The 20815-nt window shown below is 32.0% G+C and overlaps 1 protein-coding gene across 2 annotated transcripts in view; it reads left to right on the top strand.

Annotated features, from left to right (window-relative positions):
- The first annotated feature begins 14183 nt into the window (after positions 1-14183).
- Positions 14184-20815, top strand: part of LOC129219364 (glyoxylate/hydroxypyruvate reductase A-like) — a 117812-nt gene continuing 111180 nt past the window's right edge. Inside the window, exon 1 of one of the 2 annotated variants that reach the window (XM_054853740.1) lies at positions 14184-14269. The gene's annotated coding sequence lies outside the window, so the exon portion shown is untranslated. Of the gene's footprint in view, positions 14270-18500; positions 18634-20815 lie in introns of those variants that run through there. The other variant, XM_054853738.1, reaches the window with a different exon arrangement.

Here is a 20815-nt window from a genome sequence, read left to right as displayed (position 1 = left end):
AAACTAATTTGATTTTTTTTTAATTTTTCAAATTAAATTTAAAAAAGATTAAATTCAAATGTTTTGCTAACGACACATATTGAATTTGTCTAGGACACGTGTAGTGTGACAGAGAAACTGAAATTGTAGAGATGCAAAACAATAATGACGCTTTTTGCAATTTTCAAATATGCCTTTGTCTAAAGCAGTAAAAGTACAGCGTGTCCCATGACAGATCTTAACCATTCTAAACTTCAATAACAAAACTTCTTGCAGAAAAAAATGAAACATAGTTTACTGCAAGGAATAAATAGCTCTGAAAGTTTTTTCTGGTATTAGTTGCCTGAAGTAGAGGGTTCCTAGGCAATTGAGCTATTCAGGAAACCATACGAAAAGAGTAAAAACGAAAAAAAAAATTAACAGGAAGGAACGTAGTGAAAAATGTTTTTTGCTGCATAAATCCTTTCCCTTGTCCCCCGTTATCGAAATATGAAGTCTTAAAGTCGACAACATTTGAAGAAAAGTTGCCCAATTTAGCGAGAAATTGAAAGTTATGGAAACAGTTTTCATTATGGCGAATTCTTTGAATGCTAACGAAGCTGCAACGACTGTTTAAGAGTCCATTTCTAGGTAAATTTGGCTACTTTTTTAATATCACTCAAATTTAAAACCTAAAATTTCAATAATGAGGGCACGAGAGCAAGTGATTTATTCAACAAAAAATGCTCTTTCAACTGTCACCCATTTAATTTTTTTCATTGTTACATCGACATATGAGGCAGTGAGATGCAAAGGGATGTAAGTGGAGAAATTAAAAATTTGGAGGTAACCAGTACAAATGGCAGATGAACCTCTCCTATGCTTTGGGGCAAGATATGGTACTAGTAGCACTGGTAGGTGCTGCTTTACAGCATGATTTAGGGGAAAAATCAATGAAAGCCTACCTTAGGTCCAACTTTAAACGCGATTTACTCGAAACTTTGAAAGTCCACTTACATCCCTTTTGCTTCTCACTGCCTCATATGATTTTCTGGCAAAAAAAGAAAATGGTGACTGCACGAGACAATACGCACTATTTGTTGTGATTATAGAAAATAAAATCACCAATAAGAAATTTTTGATCATGATGATCCACCAAATGGGACATTTGATGGAACTTTATAGTACGTCTGGTGGTTTTTTTTTTTTTTTTTTTTTTTTTTTTTGTTCAATTATCGGGGTGCTGATCATAATACGCACTGCATTTTCCAATCTTCAGTCGCCATTTTTTTCCCTTAGTTCAACTGGCTAGCAACTAGCGCTTCTACTTCCGGCAATTATTGCCAGAAAACTTTCAGAGTTTTCATTCCTTTTCAGCAAAATGCGTTTTATAATGCATTAGTTTACTTGTTAGAATTTTTGTTAGTTTAGAATGGTAATGATCTTTCTCATACGCTAAGTATAATCACTACCAATCATGGAAAAGAATTAATTATAGATGGGCATTTAATTTATGTGTAAATAAGGATAAAAAATGACGAAAAATTTAGCAATATTTTGAAGAAAGACAAGAGATATCCTAAATTAAAAGAGATCGACAGCTTTCTAAATGGTCTTCCAACTGGTGTCTCACGGTCACGAGATAAAGTTAGTTACTTCAAAAAATGCCCAATAACATCTCTAGAGGTTGCAATGGCATTTTCATCTTTAAAAATGACACTTTATAATGAAGGCAATGTTTAACTGAAGCAAAACATATCGGGATTTATTTCAATAAAAGTAATTAAGGAGCATACTCATTTCTGTGATAATATTTGTTTTAATAAATGTTTCTCGACTTAATAACAAATTGCAAATTTGAGAAATTTGAAATTGCATTTTGTTTTGATTGCAAAAAGTTCTCAGATATGAATTTTTAACCGACTTCAAAAAGGAGGCGGTTATCAATTCATACCGTATGTATGTTTTTTTTTTTTTGTTTGTCCACTCATAGCGTCTCACCTAGTGAACCGATTTTGATGATTCTTTTTTTAATGGATAGGGGATGGCTCAACTTAGGTCCCATTATTTCGTTTGACCATATTTGTTCTTTAGAAAAAAAGTTATGGGCAAAAAACAGTAAATTTTATGCAATTTCCCTATTAAATGATTTTGTAGCGAAGTTCGCACTTTTCATCCGTGGACAACGGTGGCTCAGTGGTAGAATTCTCGCCTCCCACACGAGCAACCCGGGTTCAAATCCCGACTAGGACAACGTGTATTTTACTAAAATTTCGTTTCTACTGTTTCCCGTATTTTCTCGAATCTTCTATTAATTTCTGTATCTTTCCAAGTCCGGAAAGTTCCAGCACTTTCTCAAGTTGTATATAAGGAGATGTAACGTTCATTCGTGGTTCTGAATAAAGATCTCGAGTTGAGACTAACGAGTATTCGCTTCATTTGGCTTTCACATTGTCTTCGCTTTCTTCATCTACGCGACAATAGGAAACTCATTGTTATAAAACTTTGGTGCCCTATAACATTAATAGTAATTGTAATGATAATTTTGAATGAAGGCTTCTCTGAAGCAAGCATCAAATTTCTTCAAGGGATATTTCGATAATGGGGAATCTGACGCTGTCGTCTCATTTTTGGCGTAAATAATTTTATTTTAGTAACCCTGCTGATTTATAGTAACCCTATGTGAATTATCAAAATCTTCCTTTCTTCAGTGTTATTGCTCCATAGTAGGGGTAAACCTAACCTGGAAGCGAGGTGATGCAGTGATTAGGATCTGCTTAGCCTTAACAATGCAAGCATTAGGTTTGACTCAACTACTCTGTAGTATTTTTATCGTTATCATCTAGGCCGATAACAGATGATCGGGGCTAAGTAAGAAAATACAGAATTGCATCATGAGCAACTTAGATGCTGTGGAATGTAAATTAGTTAGGAAAAACGTAATACTTAAATGGTTATAATTAAATTAACTACGCATGATTTCCAGAGAGGAACAAAGATAAGTTTTTAGTGCCAATCGCTTAAAGTTTAACGCGTGTCAATAGTTTTTTTTTTTTTTTTTAGTATGGAGCATTTTTAAGAAAAAATGTGAATTATCGTGATGGTAACTTCTTATTATTTCTAAAATACCTACATTTACACTAAAAAGAATGAAATAAAAAAAATTTGAAAAAAAAATAGAACCGACTTCAAAATTGCTCTAAAAAGTGAAAAATAATTTTATTCTTTAAACACCATCGATAATGCTTTTAAACATAATTTTTGAAGTTGGCGCAAAAACGATAGATAAAATCATTCACAGCCATAACTCAAATACAACTATAAATTTAACCAGGACCAGTTTCTTCATTATCACATACATTATGCATTGATGACGGCATATTTGAATAGCGATATAAATGTTTCGTTCGTAACTTTGGATGCTTTTCTGAAAAAAAATATGAACGAAGCATGGTTACACTGGATTTTACGTTTTGTTTTTGCGCCAACTTCAAAAATTATGTTTAAAAGCATTATCGATGGTGTTTAAAGAATAAAATTATTTTTCACTTTTTAGAGCAATTTTGAAGTCGGTTCTATTTTTTTTTCAAAATTTTTTAAAACTTATTGTTACTTTGAAACACGTTCATGAAATTTTCATAAAACGAGCTGATGTGTGCATCACATGACTTCCTTTTACTCCAATTTAATGTCATTTTCTCATTGTTGTCAGTTTTAATATGATTCAATAGTTTACTCTCTAAATATCACCAACAATGGCCAAATTGAAACCAGATTTTAAAAAAAAATTTAAATCGCCAAATTTGTTGCCAAGTTGGCGACAAAACTTGACGACCAAAAGACTGGCGATATATTGCCAAGTTTCCGTCAAATTATAACACCACTTGAGTTTACATCGAAATTAACAATGATTTCCCACCAAAAAGGGGCAAACGACCCTCTTCGGAGAATACGAATGCAACCAAAAAGGAAGATGCACAACTAGACCCCACTAGGAGTCTACGTACCAAATTTCAACTTTCTAGGACATTCCGTTCTTAAGTTATGCGACATAAATACTCACATACGCACATACGTACGTACATACAGACGTCACGAGAAAACTCGTTGTAATTAACTCGGGGATCGTCAAACTGGATACTTCGGGTGTCTGTACGTTCCTAGGCACATATCCACGTGTGGTCGGGTTGCAAAAAAAAAAAAACTCAATATTCATTTGGGGGTGAGCAAAATGGAAATTAAGGCCGATTTTTGGGTGAATTTTTTTTCGCGAATACAATACTTCCTTCTTTTGTAAAAGGAAGTAAAAATTGGAACTAAAAACACTGTATGTGTTTATATGCAAAACTTGATATATTTTCACACGTATATCTCTCTAGTACTCTGGTTACTCTTCTAAAACAAAATGCTAAGCAGATATTCTTTTGAAGGAAAAATTTCAGAGATTATTTTAAAACCGTGAAGCAAGTACACGCATGATATACAAGGAACATACATGAAATAGTCTTCAATGAAACACATTATTTGAAGCAAAGTTTATTTTCAGCGTTTACTTCCTCCATAACTTGCAAATTAATTTTCCATCCTGATAGTATGTCTGAACTGCTTTTTTTTTTCCCTTGGTTTTTAAAGTGAAGTAAGTTGCAATAACAGTAATGGCAATCAAATATTGCATCGTTTCAAAAATTAGAACGTGCGCTTTGCACCAAAGGTTATTACGATTCGAATAATTACAATAAGCTATAAAACATGTTATTATTTTTAAACAAGTGTTGTCGTTAGCTTCTTATGTCCTTCATCGGCACGAAATATTTAACTAAAGCAGCTGAATACTCCGATGCATGTAGATTCATATCTGTAGCACACGTAATGATCTTTTAGTTCAACAGTGATAAAATAAAAGCCAATCTTCTAGCTTAAAACTGTTGCAAAATTATGCACGATATCATGGAAATATTTGTAAGAACATATCTTGAAAAAAATGTAAATCCGTTCTACCTAGTCTTGGTTTACCGCAGAATCGTTTATATCATCATGTCTTCCGTTTATCAAAGAAAAATATTTAAAAGTCCTTTCCTCTTTCATGCCAGAAGTTTATATAGTCTCACACATCCAAGCATTTTTATGTGTGATATCGACATTTACATTCCAAGATGTGTATGTTTCAGGAAAACGAGCCCTGTTTCTCCTCGAGTCTGAGTTTCTATTGTATTTAGACTATTATTATTGTTATTTTTCGTGCATTTTGAGTTTTATGCACTTTACTAAAGTATTCTACGAAATGTAATTTCAATAAAATTTGCAACGATTTACTCAATTCAGCGTCGACTAGTTCTGTACCGTATGTATTTCAGGGTCATTAAATTTTCATTTGGTAGAAAAGAAATTTTAACTAATGAAAGGACTCATCTTTAATTATAGCTTTTTGTGCCGTATCTCCATAAGATCATTGAATTAACTCTTGTTCAATAACTCTCTCTCACTTCCTTTTATTTATTTATTTTTTTTTATTTATGTATTATTATTATTATTATTATTTTTGATTATGTAGAACAACTGATAATTTAAGTTTCAAGCACCAAGAACGTTGTTGCTTAGCAACAGGGTTTAATTTGCGTTTGAGCTCACAGAAAAAGGTCAGCCCCACCACTTATTTTCAAATTTATACGAAGTTTAACTTATTAAACAGAATTTAAGCTTTTTATGCATGGAAATAAGTTTCAATGACTATAGGGCTCCCGCACTTATTTTGCTAGACAAAACATGACATTTTTCTAGGAACTTTACAAAAAGGGAACTAGTTTTCAACACAACATTTTCTGTTAAGAGTAGAGATGAAAACAGTCGGAAAAAACGGTTTTATTTCCGAAAAAAACGGAAAAAAAAACGTTTTTTTCCGAAGGAGTAAATTTCCACTTCGGAAAAATTGAAAAAAAAAAATGAATGTTTTCAACTTTTCGAGGTTTTAATAGAAATTTTCAGCAAAAAGTGATTAGACATTTCTAACGCTTAAATTCTGATGCAATTGCCTCCCCCCCCCCCGTTTTATGTTGAAATACTGTCTAACATTAATGTAAGTAGTTGTATGACAATATAATTCGCATATAGATCAAAAAATGTTTAATAATACATTCTGCAAAAAAGCTTAAACCAATAACCTTAGTGAAGAAATATTTATTTATTTTCCTTCTTCATAAAACAAACAAGAATAACTTTAATCATAAAACTATGTTTCTGCTGACTGTGTGAACCAAATGTACAGGGTGCGACAAATAAAAACCCAAGGATTTCATTGAACTCACTTTTGGATGACCTGACGATTAACTGAAATGTTCACTGTTCATTTTTGTACACATTTCCGACTATCATTTCCAAGCCACTTGAAACGGCATGCCGTTTCAAATACTGCTTGTCGAGGGACAACAAGCAAACGAGCTGTCGTTCTACTTGGTTAAACAACTTAAAATAACAGGTATTTTGCTTAAAATTGTAAGAAAGCCGAAAACAGTACATAAACTAGGTAATATATTGTAAATTATTTTCTAATAAAGTGAGAGACAAAATAAATTAGGCACTCATTAAAATGAAATTACCTTTCTTCCATTCGATGATACAATTTTTGTCCGTTTTTTTTTTTTTTTTTTTTTTTTTTTTTTTTTTTTTTTTTGCCGCACCTTGTATACTGCCGTGCTAAGCAAAAAAGGGGAATTTGCAGTTGGGCTCAAGCTGAGATATTGTATTTTAAAGTGTGGCTCTTCTATATATTTGATTCAGATGTCTTTTATTTAAAGAATTTTTCAAAACAATAGTTCTTGATCAAATGACCCTAAAACATTTTATTGATTAAGTAAAGTACTAAACAGAGAACAACTTGGTTATAATAACTCAAATTTGTTCAAAAGAGCAGGTATGACTACTTTTACTACTGTGCTTAGCACGGCCGTATGAATAAGATGAAACTGTAGTTTAAGTATTGATTCAGCTTTTAAGAAACACCAATTTAGTTTTGATTTGGTCTGAGACTGGATTGGAAAAAATCAAAACTCAATAGCTTTCATTTTCAGACAGTAAAGTTGCATTGTATTATTTTTCTTTCAAAAAAAAAAAAAAAAAATCAATCATGTTTGAAAGTCGAAAATTTCAATTAATACTTCAAGTTTCAAAGGCAATCTAAAATAGAAAATGTAACTGTTAGATTATTGGTTGAATCACGACTTATTTCTGGTGTTTGATCATGGAAGCTATCAGTTATAAAACAAAAAGTTTTTTTTTTTTTTTTGTTCTGATTAATCTTACCTTTATGTATATTTCTGACAAGCAGATGTGTGGATAGCTTATATTTCTTAATGCTTAACACTTCATATGTTCCAAGAAACACAGATCTATTAAGAAACCCTAATTTTATTCATAAAAAATCAAATTTTCCATTTTTTCCAATTTTTCCCGAAAAAAACCGTTTTTTTTTTCCCCATTTCAAAATTTACGGAAATTTTACATCGCTAGTAAAGTGTTACGTTGAAACAAAATTTGATTTCTCCTGTCATATAAGTTGTTATGAAATGCATGAAATTTTCATTAAAAAATAGCAGTTCGGCTTTTTTTTTCTTTTTTTAAAAATATATTTTCGATTTATTTGGCTTCAGTTACATTTAGTAGTTTTTATAAACAATTGTCAAGGAAATTGCGACTTATCGTTTCAAAGTTTTCTGAAGAGTGCAGCTGCACTGTTAGAAATAAAGTTTCAGTGATTCATCTAGATTAGGGGGATACGCGATTTTCTGGGTTCAGTTAAAATTATTTTAATCGAAGTATTCCTACTTTTAACAAATTCTTGGATCAATTTAGAGTGTAAATGGCGAACCGGCAAACCGTATGTCGTCACAAGAAGAGATTTCGTCTAGCACTTTACAAGGTGAAGGGGATCCCCATTTCATAACTTGCTTTATTTATTTTTTTTTAATTATTTATTTATTTTATTTTATTTATTTATTTATTTTTTTGTGGATAACTACATTAGTATTACAAACGTAATGCTTGAATTACTTGAATTCCAATCAAAACGTTGCAGTTTGTCTTTCTCTTCTTCAAAAAGTGCCATGACAAAATATTTTTGTTATTTTCGACGTGATAGTTTGTTTCTAAATCTTATTGTCCTAAACTCTTTAGAAGTCTTCAAAAGCTTTCATGAGTAAAAGTTCAAAATCATGTAAAAAGTTTTATAGCGATTTACGTAAAATCTAAGAAATGTGCATATTTCTAAATGCAACATTAAAATAATAAGTCCATTAACTTAGTTTAGTTTACTGCAGTTTAAAACCATGTAGCTTAATGTAACTCTTCTATTAATTTAACTAAAGAAAGAGAGAAAAAGAAAAGTGAAAAATTACTTGCTTGCAGAATTTCAACTAAGACCGACCATTTCTTAAAATAAAATTATCTGACTCCTAGAAATGAATCCAAATTAAGATAATGAAATATAAATGACAAATTAATTATAAAACATTTTTCCAATGACGACTAGCACTGACGAATTTGAAAAGGGAAATAAATATATATTTTTCAATACAGTTTTTTCTGAAGCATTTTAGAAAATAAATAAGTGTTCTGCTGCTGCCGACAAGTTAGCTCTATCTGCAGCTCGTTTTTCGGGTATCCTGAAATTTCGAGTTAGATTTCCACTTGTCGTAGCTTGATTCTCAAATTTATTTTCGCTGAGAAAATAATTTAAAGGTGATTCCACCTTGCACCAAGAAATTAGTCCAAAAATTCACTGATAAACAGGTATTTGTAAAAGCACCCTCAAAATGAGAAAGCTTATCACCAATAAGACTGTAAATGTTTGCTAGATTAATTCAATTTCTTCGTGGAACATTGATCTTTATTTTTATTGTTTTTGAAAACAACTGTTAAACCAAGCTTTTATATGTTTCCGGTAACTTTTTCAACTTAAATGTTTGTTTCTCCTAGTTTCACAAGAAATTCTTCAAAACGTTTGAAAGACAATTTGAAATTCAGTAGGATATCCAATATCCATGGAGTTCAGCGCTTGTAATTACATAAACTTCCACGTGCCCCAATTTCAAAGAATTTTTGTGAATTGAACAGTTTTTGTATTTATTATTTTTTTTTCCAAATAGAAGAGATTAAACCAAAATTAAGTACAATTCACTAATATTATAATTTAAACTTGCTATACACGAGTCATTTATAGGTATATATTTAGTTTTTCTTACCTTAAAATTATTAGCATTTATGCATGTATGTATAGTTCGCTATTGGATTATTCGACTAATATTCATGAACTTAGATCCAAAAAAAAAAACCACTGGAGCATGGTATAGCGGATTTGAATAAATTTTTCGAAAACAAGACAGAAAACAAGATTTCCCGATATCCCGATACATACTTCTTTTTATGTGTAATACAAGTGGAATTTTTACACCAATTCTCTAGAAAGGAATCAGAAAAATTCTTATTTTTTCAATTTCTTTAACACCATTTTAAAGACAGCAAAGTACAACCATTCACGAAAAGTACGGAAAACACGTACAGAAAAATATTGATTTTGCACTTTAATGCCAAGAATTTAGGTTTGTAAAAGTAGCAAGTTATCGAAGTAATACGTGCAACGTTTAAAGGAAAAAAAGCTGCATGAAATATTAATTCGCATTTCAGTTTACGAAACACTGGCTGCTTTTTTAGGATAAGTTGTACTCAATTCGTAAAGGCAATAATTTCAGTTCTTGCTTCGTTCCTTTGATTTCTAAAATATAATACTTATTACTTTGTGTAAACAATAATTTCACAATGAACACATGTTCTTGTAGCTGAAATTCTAAAAAAAGGTTTTGACAGTAAAAAAGGAGTAAAATATCTTTGCAAGGCAAGGCACAAAATAAGAATTGAAAAAAGAAAAGTGAAAAAAATCTCATAATTTGTGGGAATCATTGCTTCTCTTCGCAGACAACTTCTCATACACTTTCAAAATAATAACTGAATTTTTCAACAATATCAGAGAAAATGAAATGCTATATTCACAGAGCTGAAACCTCAATAAGGCTAAACTGCGTGATGTAAATTCACATACAACTACTTCGAGGATACATAGAGCCTTTTCATCTGGTCAATTTCTGGCCTGAGCACAAGTAAGTTCAAGAAAGATCATTAAAAGACAAAACTGTAGATTCCATTTACAGAAAAGAAGAATGTACAATGTGTTTCAAACTTCTTGGAAAATACTTCAGAAGGTGATATAGTATATTCTTTAGATCAAAAAACAATTTAAGCTGTGGAGGAAGCCTTTTTCTTTTCTTTGTTCTCATCAGCTTGGTCAAAAGAAGAAGAAAACTGTAGTTTTTAACCCGTCGTTTTAACGAATTTTAAGAAAAATACGTTATAATCAGTAAATCAGGGTAAGCAGTGCGTTGAAGAAAATGTATACAGGCCCGAATTTAAATTCTTGCGCGTCCCTCACTCTGAGTGATTTGCTACCCTCCCCCGCACCGTTCTCCCATTGCAGAGTAAGAAAGCAAATCCTGATTTTATAGACAAAGACGCTCTAGAAAATACATCAGTTCCACGAACAGAAAATAAATCATAATACAGTTTATTATGCCTTTTACAATATTATTTAATGTTAAGAGTTGAATTCTCCCCGTCAAGAAATTATAATTGTTAGTTATTTGTGCCAACACTTTAAGTAGTATTGTTGTTACATATGTATTAATTGGAATAATCAATTCATACAATTAAGACAGCTCGAGTATCACATAAGAGTAAGTATAATTACAGAATACAATAGCAATTAAAATTAAAAATAGAAAAAATCAAGAAAAGAACATAAGATAAAGAAGTAGAGAACTAAACAACAATAAAAGGAACATAGGAAAGGTAGACTTTTCAGAGAGTTCATGTTAGTTCAGGCGTGCTAGAGGCAGGACAGTTTCTGTGTCGTGACTTTAAACTATAGATTTGATGGCTGTTTTGGAATACACTGGAATAACTGCCTTTGAGAAACAATTGATCGTTTGCTTTAGATTCCCCAGAGCTATAATGAGATTGCAGGGATCTCAGCATCAAAATTTTAAATGAATTTTACAACAGGGGCACATTAGGGAAAGAGTCTGCAGTGTACACCGTCGCCATAGCTGTCCTGTGTGAATTTGTTTTCAAAATTGGTCAGTGTCAGGGATATTTTTCTTTCCCAAGTCGTTAATATCTAGATGGTAATTGATATTTCTATATTCAAGGTGGCTAGCTATGATTTTGTTACAATTTATTGGTTTATTTTCGTTTATTTCTTATATAGTAATTTCCCTCTACCCTTTAGTGGAGGAACATGGATTTTCAAAATGCTTGGTTTGCTTTCGTTCATCCATTTTGCTCTACATGATGCTTTCATTTTAGTGCCAACTAGTAAGCATAATTACGAAGAATCGGTATCACGGGCACAGTGACAAATATTTTTCGAAAACGGCCAAAAAGGATTCATCTATTCAGCACATAGCAAATTTCGATATTCGAGCATGTTCACAAACCCAATACTTCTTTCCATACATTAATTATAGAAGTTCGTAAAATTGATTTTAAAAAATTAATTTCGATACCAAGAGCAAACGGTTATAGTTTTATCAGTGTAATTAACCATCGTTGATAGTTTGAGAGTAATCATTTAATGATTAATTGAAAGAACGGTCAATTTAAAAGTCGTAGAAAAGATGGGATTGAAGTGCAATAAAAAAGTCTACGAAAACTCAAGATAAATATATAAAGAAAATTATTAATTGCTGAATAAAGAACTGAATTACTTGCTATCGGAAAACTTCATACCTCGTTTTCGTATCGAGTTTTCCTGTTGCAAATGAATCCATGAAAGGCTGGAGCACTGTTTAAATTTTTACAATCAATAAAAAAAGGAAGATATTTTCATAAAAACTAGTATTTTAGTCTATTTTGATGTCCTCCCAATCATAGATGTCACACTTACTTATCATACAGAATTGTATTAGTTCCAAAAAAAAGTCATGCTTAAAAATGAATGTTTATTTGCGTGTGTATGCTCCTTGTACAAATCCACAGTTTGCGACGGATTTTTGCCATATTTGGCAGTGGTCCTTTGATGCTCAGGAGCTCACATAGGGAAGCTTTCGTTGCCCCCCCCCCCTCCGTTTGAGTCAGATGTTTGCCAAATTCGGCACAGAGGTTATATGATGCTCAGGAATGGTCATATGGAGGTATAATCATCCAAATGCAAAAATACCGTTTAAGTCGGATTTCGGCCGAGTTTGGCACAGAAGTCCTTCGACACTCAGGAATTCACCTTTGGGTTTTTTTCAACTCCCTGCGGGGAGGGAGGGGGACGAATTCACCACTAATGGGTTACTCCCCTTAAGGGGATTTCCAGAAAATCTGTGAAACGGAATGTTTGCGCCTGACCAAATTTTTTAAATTTCAAAAAAATCCAAAAAGATCTAAATTTAAATTTTGAGTCATAAAATTGCTCTTTTCTAAACGTTGGCGGGATTTTTTACACTATTTTTTAAGTTAAACCTTTTATGCGAAGACTTTGAAACTCCGATCGTCAAACTTTTAAGTAACAAGTGACATAGCTGTATTTTGTGTGACGAAAAGTTATACATGCGATCTTCTCGCTTTCTTTCTCTTTCATTGTCTGTGGTTGCAGGTAGTAAGCTGTTGGTTATCAACAGAGAATTTGCTGAAACTCGTTCGTATAACCCACGCATTTCGATTAATGTTTAGGGTTCTCGAGGATGTTTATTATCTATTTTCCTCGTTAAAATATGCAATTTGTTGTAAATATGCCTGAAAAATCTTAGTCGGGACTCGATCCAGGGTCCCGGGTTCGAAGCTTAGCGCTCTGCCGATTTAGCCACTGTTACTACCAATCAGCATGCACTATGCGGCACTATTATTATATGTACGAAAACCGCTTGAAGAAAACTGGTGTCTAAACTTCAGACTGTTTCAGTTAATGAAAGGAAAAGATTCCATTTGATCACTCTTAAACAAGTTAGATATGAAAATTGGGTTCTTAGCGGGGAATATTATCCGAGGAGTTATTACTGAAGAATTTTTCTTACCTTGCTAGATTTGCTGTAAAGTGTGTCGTGCTTTACTTTTCATCGGTTTATTTTTACTAGAATCCCTCAGACGGGTTCTAGGACGAGTCCGTATGGTTCGTGTATAGACACACAATATTTTGTTCTTTTTATTTTACCCTGATTGTTGAACGTGCGTCACTTGACACAACTTTTATTTTCGAGGTCAACGACCGTTGGAACGCCAGGCAGCATCGCTTGCTTATGAAACTATACAATTTTTTCAAATAAAATTAAAAAAAAAAATAGGCATATCATCAAACTGAGACAATTTGAAATCAAAAAAAAGGTTTGAATCTTAAAATCTTGAATTCAAATTATGCTTTTTCGGAAGCACGAATTGCAATAGGACCCTTACAATAGGTTTCTTGTTTCTACTAATGGCTTTTATTGCAACCCTGAATTGAATTCAAGACTTCAAAAGTCAAAACAAATGCCAGGAGATAGATGCTGGATACTGTTTTTGCGTGAAAAAGATTGCGTAAAGGGTTGTTTTTATTAATAATTCGATTCCCAGGCACATGTACGTCTGCATTATAAGCATAGAAAAATAAAATCAAAGGACGAACGTCATTCATCAGTCAAGTGAAAACAATATAAGCAATTCATGATTCCTCAAAAAAAAAAAAGAAAAAAAAAGGGAAAGAAAGGAAGAAAATACTGCTATAAAAAGGTTATAATTTTTGATCTTTGATATGAGACCATATTGCATGTAACTTTAAGTAAGATTGTTTTCATTTGAAATAGGGTTAGATATTTATCATTTCATGTCATAAGTGAGAAAAAATAAGTTCAAAAAACCGCCGAAAATAAAAGAAATCAAACCGCTTGAATTCTTTCTTAACAGTTTTTGATTCAGACATTCTGGCGTCATATCACCTCTGAGATAGTCGTCATTGGAAGAAAGGCATTGCTACTAAATTTAGTTGCAGCACGTCTAAAAGTGTTCTTAATATCTATTTCTTTTTGAACAAATTTAAATATTCTTTCCCTAACAAAATTCCCCCTTCCTCTACTTCCGTGATTAGTTTCGCCTTGATTTTGATCGCGAATGTTTATGAGATTGCTGAACATTAAAAACAGCTCAACTCATCGCTGTTTGTTTTTATTTACCCAGCAGACGATCGCGCGTGATTAAAGCGTGCACCGCATCTTGCTGTGAAACAGTCGGTGTCATCTAGTTGTAGGAAGAGGTATATTTTAGCATACTTTAAAAACTGTTACCTTTTTCTTAGTCTTCACTGATCTTTCTTTTTCTTTCAATGCCTCGGGGTAAGGGGAATTATCCCTTCTTCTGAAAAGTTTTATTCTGTCATGGGAGAAAGGAATTTCCCCCGTTTTTGCACTCTCTAATTTGTCACCTCAAAATTCAACTTATGTATTACAACTCAGGCTCGTCAGGGAGGGGGAAGTGTCGATTGTTCCCCCTAAGCTTAGATAATTAATGTATTTACCTGTAAGTGAATGGTTTAATGCGGTTTTTTTTGGTATAATTTATAGAAATATGCTGTACAACTCCCCTTCCCATGGAAAATTTCGAAATGTCAGTTCTGTGTTGTCAGGCCCTTTATTATATCGCGTTTATCTAAAAGCAGCAGTTCCCAACCTTTTGGATTGTGCTGCCCACCAATTTTGTAGAAGACATGACTGAGGCCCACTAACTACTATATATATTATTTGCACCGCCAAAATTTACTTTCTGGGGGGGGGGGGGGAGCACCTGGTCATAACTGTCCTTAAGTGTAAATAATACCGTATATTAGAACTGAAAGTGCGTTAAAAACGAGTTCTGTAGGTGTTAATCCCCTTCTCCCCTTATGTTGCACCACAGATATAAATATTCTGTACAAGAACAATTTTCAAAATAATTTTTGGGGAAGAAAAATATCTTTATTGCATTCATTTAACTGGCATAGCTGAAAATAAACTCAAAAACAAGTCATCAAAGTTAAAACTCCATGGGATTTTTGACGTTGTTCTTTTCTCTATGAGGGAGTTGATGTCTGGATTGAAACTGGATAGTTTTAGTCTCAAAGAATTCATAACATTCAATGTATTTCTATATTATTATTTTTTCAAACTGCAACGAAAAGTCTCATTTAAACAAGTAGGTTGTCGAAAAGCCCCTCGAGTGCCTCAATTCACTAGTTAGTCATCATGCCATTTCAGGAAAGGAGGAGCATTTTTAATTTGAAGCTTGAAGCTAACACTAGTTTCTTCTGTAATTTTCATTAAAGCAGTTTCTGATTAATTAGATTTCATCTTCAGTTATAGGGGAAAGTTCCTAAGAAATATGAAAAATTTTAATCCTAAAGTTCCTTATTGGCGATGAGCAAGGGAGAGTTTCTGAGTGACAGTATATCTAATAAGTGAATTTTCGCAAAAACCGGAAATTAGTACCCTAAGATTCATCTTGGTTCAGATTTTCGACCAGTGTCCATGACCCCGGCAACATGCTTTTCATGACCCACTTGTGGGCTGTCGCTCATGGGTTGAGAACTGCTGATCTAGGGCCTTAAAAAAAAGAGAAATTTGCAGCATAACTGACCTCATTTAATGGTAAAGGAGCAGTACATTTGCCGTGTGTTATGAATGGCGCTAATATATTTCCTCCTAATTTCAGATCTAAAGTTATTTGTATATTCGTTCAGAACTGAAAAAAATTGAGTTGTATTCCTTCTTGTGTGATAAATGTGCAACATAAAGTATTCTTATTAGGATTTTTCGTTTTTTTTAAAAATAAAGATATTTCTGTTCAGTATTTTTCTTAAACATTTTATTCAGCTCAATATCAATAGTTAATGTTTAATTTGAACTATGAATTGTGTTGATACCTCAGTTGGTTAATTTTTAATTGTTGCATTAGGATGCTTTCTTAACCAATGCACATTCACTTTTATGTGCCTACGAGTGGCCATGTCAGCTTTGTCAGAAAGAGTGCGGGGGTCCTTGGAAGGCCCCCGCTCTGAATGGTAGTAGTATAAGTTTTGAAAACTTGATAGGGGGAGAGGATCCGGAGACCTAACTGAAAAAGGGGCCCACATTTACCTTCGGCAGCCTTGTGCATTTTTCCCTTTTACTATAATTAAAAATTAAATAACTGTTTGAAGAAAGCAGAAATATCTTGAAATTTCAAACACTCGCTCATCACACAGAGCTATGAAAGATTATGTATTTTTAAGTCAATATTTTAATTTCTTCGTAATTAAGTCCTGTATTTTCTTTCCAAATGATATATCGGACAGATAGAAATCTAAATATCGTTATCGCGGTATTAGATATATATCGATGTATGATGGTATATCGCCCAGCCCTAGTCAACACAATGCAAAAATAAAAAAAAAAACGACATAGGATAATTTTCATCATGAATTTATTCAAAAAAAAAAAAAAAACATTTGAGTGTACGATGACTTTTGTGGCGGGTTATTTCTGCCTCTTCGTTTTTTGACCCATTTCAAAAAGAAGATCCGTCAATATTTTGAAAAATCTACTGGGTTGTATTTAGAATGACATAGGAATGAGATGTGAAAAAAATATTGGACTTCATATTCAAATTCAGTTTGGGGTTATTTTGGTTTTACTAAAAAATTTCAAATTGTACGAACACTTTTGGGAGCCACTGTACTTCAGATACAATCAGAATTGTTTTGTTTGGTTTCGAATTTTAGAGCACACTTTTTCATAAACTGTTTCGGTATGCAGTAAAATAAAATAAATAAATGGGTTATTTTTCTCAAAGTTCGTACGCCCTTGAAAAACCTTGAAAAGTGCTTGAAAAAAAAAATTCATGTTCAGGTGCTTGCAAACCTTGAAAAAGTTCCTTAGTGCTTAAATTTCTTCAAAAATCATTGGATTGTGCTTAGATTTTTTTTAAAAAGTATTTCACCAATGCACTTTTCTTAACATGTGTTCGATTTGCAACATCGCGAAAATTGCTTCTGTGTTTGGATTTCAATCCTTTTGCATCTTGTAAATATTTTGAAGTTTTTTACGATCGAAAGCTATTTTTACATATGGTACCTGAGGTTAGTTTATATTTTGTTTAATTTCAGTATTTTACAAAGGAATTATTTTGAAAACCGTGACAACATTGAACTTGCTCGGATTTTGCTCAAAATTGCTCTTGCTTTTGAAATTTCAATCTTTTTGCATCCTGCAAATATTTAAATATTTTGACTAATTGAATGTTATTTTCGCGCATGCTACCTCAGATTAGCATATTTTTTGCTTCGTTTTAGTAAAAAATAAATATATTTATTTTTTGTAAAACATGCCAATGTTGAACTTACTCAGACTTTGCAAAAAATTGCTTCTTGTGTCTGAAATTTCAATCTTTTTGCATATTGCAAATATTTAAATATTATGGCTAATCAGATGTTTTTTACATAAATGTCACCTTAGATTATCATATTTTATGTTTAATTTTAGTAAAAAATAAACAAATTTATTTTATGGGAAACATGCCAACATTGAACTTAATTTGCGAAAATTTGCTTCCTTTGTTTGAGGTTTCAACCCTTTTGCATCTTGTAAATATTTTTATATTTTTAGCAATTAGAAATTATTTTGACACATGCTATATCAGATGAGCTTCTTTTATATTATTTTTTAATAACTAAAAATAATTTCTTTTGTTTTGTTTAATCACACATACTTATTTAATTTTGCAATTTTGAGTTTAGTTATCATTAGCTAATTTTTGGTTATAACACATTTTTTTGAAAAAATCTTAAATTTAATCAATTGAGCACCTAAAATTTTAACTTAAGTTTGTATTTTAAATATCAAGTTGAATTATATAACTTTATAAAGTTGAATTTATAAGTACAACATTTTCATGTCTGCTAAAATAAATGGGTGATTGGGTTTTGGTTATTCGCCGGAAATCCAGTAGTGTTATGCTTTCATCTCCCTACTTCCAATTTTCCTCCTTTACTTAAATTTTTTAAAATTATTACTTTTGTTGGGCTATGAGCACTTGAACAGCTTACCAGAAGAGGCTGTAATCAGCGCAGGGGTAGATAGCTTAAGGAAGGTCATTGATCTTCATTGAGGTCTAATTAATTGACTATCACCAGCTTAGCTAGGCTCAGTGCTTGTTGCTGGTTATCAACAGGGATTGGACCTGGTACTTATATGCACAATGTTTTGATTTAATAAATTACCTTAACATAAGAAATGTATATCAAAAGTAATTGTTGTACACATGTATGTTTAAGTAATAGGGGTCTTAGTTTTAAAAATTACTCCCCCGCTCCCCCCGAATTGCTCTTTGAAACTTTCAGGTGATTTTTTATGAACTCACAATCATACCTGAATATTATTGCTTTTCTAAATTTAAATTCTAATTTCAACAAGAACCCATTTGTTCTCAAAATAAAACTTCTTTTGTTATAATAGGGTATGTCAACTTCTTGTGAAGCTTTTCAATTTGGAAGAATGACTCTATGAATCGGAACTTCCACTTATTGACTATTACAAGTTATTCAGTAAAAGCAGGCTCAAGTTTACATTCAGAGTATTTATCACTTAAGCAGCTTTTGCAAATTTTGAGGTATGGAGACTGGACTGGGGACTTTTATAAAATGTTTTTTTTCTTACTAATTTTTAAATTTACTTGAGGACAGTTGAAATGCCTTACTAACTTAACATGTATTACATACATATGAATAGTTGATTTGCATATTTTGCTTATTTATAAATAATTTGCGAACCTCTAATATTTTTCTATTTACTTTATAGTGCAACCGGAAATTAATTTCTGGTTGTTTTTTTGTTTATAACTGCCCTCATGTGTGTAACAACCCTTATACACTATCAATATTAGAACTAAATGTTGAAACTGGGGGGGGGGGGGGACTTCAAAACCTCCTCTCTGGCTATTCCATTGAACTTAGGTATTTTGGTTTCTCCCCATAGCAGTTAAAAGCATTCACAAAAGTTTTTTTTTTTTTTTAATTCTTATTTTTCACTTGCAGATTCTATTAAATAATATACTTCGTTGAATGTAGATTTCAAAATTAAACCTCATGGGATCTGCTCCTTTTTATAACCAAGCTTTTTGGACATTTGCAAAAAAACTTTTGTCACAGTAGATCTTTTTTTCAAAGTGTCTCTTGTAGAAAAGACAATTTTGTTTCCCTTTACTTTTTTATATTATTGCCTATTATTTATATGTTTGCATTAAATGAAATCTGCATACTGTATTTTTAGTAGAAATTTATGATATTGCCTTGAAATTTTTTTTGTTTTTTTTTGCCTTGAAAAGTGCTTGAATTTTTTTCTCCCTTAAGGGTATGAATCCTGTATTCTGCCCCTCCCCCTTCTTTGGGGAGATACAAATCAACTGCAATGTTACAAATGGGCGAAATATAGCATGCTGTGTAATGTTGTATCACAGTGATACATTTTTTATTCCCAATGTATGTAGGACTTTTTATTATGTGGACTTTTCTATCACAAAGTACTTGTGCCATGCTCATAATCCTTTATTCAGTGAACAGGTTTTGCAAAGTTTATGCAAAATATTTTTAATGCAACATAATTTCTATGAATATTTAAAATAATAACATGATTTATTTTTGAAATGGAAGTGTATTTTCACAAATTTATCATTAAAAAAAAAAAAAAAAAAAAAAGCATATTTCATTTGTACATATAGAAACTACAAAAGTAAGGATCTTTTTTAATAATAAAAATTTAACCTTCAGTTTTTGCTTTAAAAAAGGAAAAGATAGAACATTGAACCCAGTGTTAAATGCAGGCCTGTCATTTTGAATTTTTATTGAGAGGGCACAGAGTGCATACTAAATGTAAATTTTATCAGAAAACAACAAAAAACCACACACCCTTATATGTAAAAACATTCATTTTTCAAAGCCAGGAGGATCAATTGACCCCCCCCCCCCCCTAAATGATAGGCCTGGCTGAATCAAAAGTGCATCAGGTCACCATGATGCAAAATTATCAGTACTGGGCATTGCAATTTTTAAGGATAAAATATCCATATTTCCAAGCAAGTTATACAGCTCTGCAGTATCACCAACTTTACGATAAATGATTTTTTTAAATGTACCAGTGGTTTACCAGTAGCTAGTTTTAATTGAAAGAGTTTAATATTAAGGAAATATTTATAAAAAAACTATGGTTCTGTTCTTATAAATTTAGTTAAATTTTAAGCTTGTGAAATCCCCAATATCTTAATTTCTATCAATTTTATGGCTTTAGAAAATAAGGGTTTTTACAGTAACTACTTCATTAATTGAGGATTTTATTTTTTTGTTACTTTAAGGTGTAAACTTAAATTACTAACATTATTAACTATCATTGAACTTAATATGATACATTTTCAAGTTCAATTTTGTTTTATCTTGTGCAAATATAAGGTCTGATGAAATTAAATGCTGTAAATTGTATTTTTTAACTATTGAAATAGTGTTGGCATCATTTATACAAATACAAAAGTGACGACCAGCAACAGGCTCTGGGCCCAGCTAGACTGGTCCTAGTCAATTTACAATCCCCAGTGAAGATCAATGGCCCTCTTAAAACTGTCTACTCCTTTGCTCATTACCACCTCTTCCGGTAAGCTGTTCCAAGGTTCCACTACCCTGCTAAAATAATAATTTTTCCTAATATCCATGTTAGCCTGAGATTTAAATAGCTTAAAACAATGACCCCTTGTCCTGTTTTCAGTGCTAAACTTTAGCCCCGTAACATCTTTCATTTTAATAAAT

Source organism: Uloborus diversus, chromosome 3 (genome assembly GCF_026930045.1).
Source record: "Uloborus diversus isolate 005 chromosome 3, Udiv.v.3.1, whole genome shotgun sequence".
NCBI classification, from domain to species: Eukaryota; Metazoa; Arthropoda; class Arachnida; order Araneae; family Uloboridae; genus Uloborus; species Uloborus diversus.
This window is presented reverse-complemented; position numbering and strand designations above follow the sequence as displayed.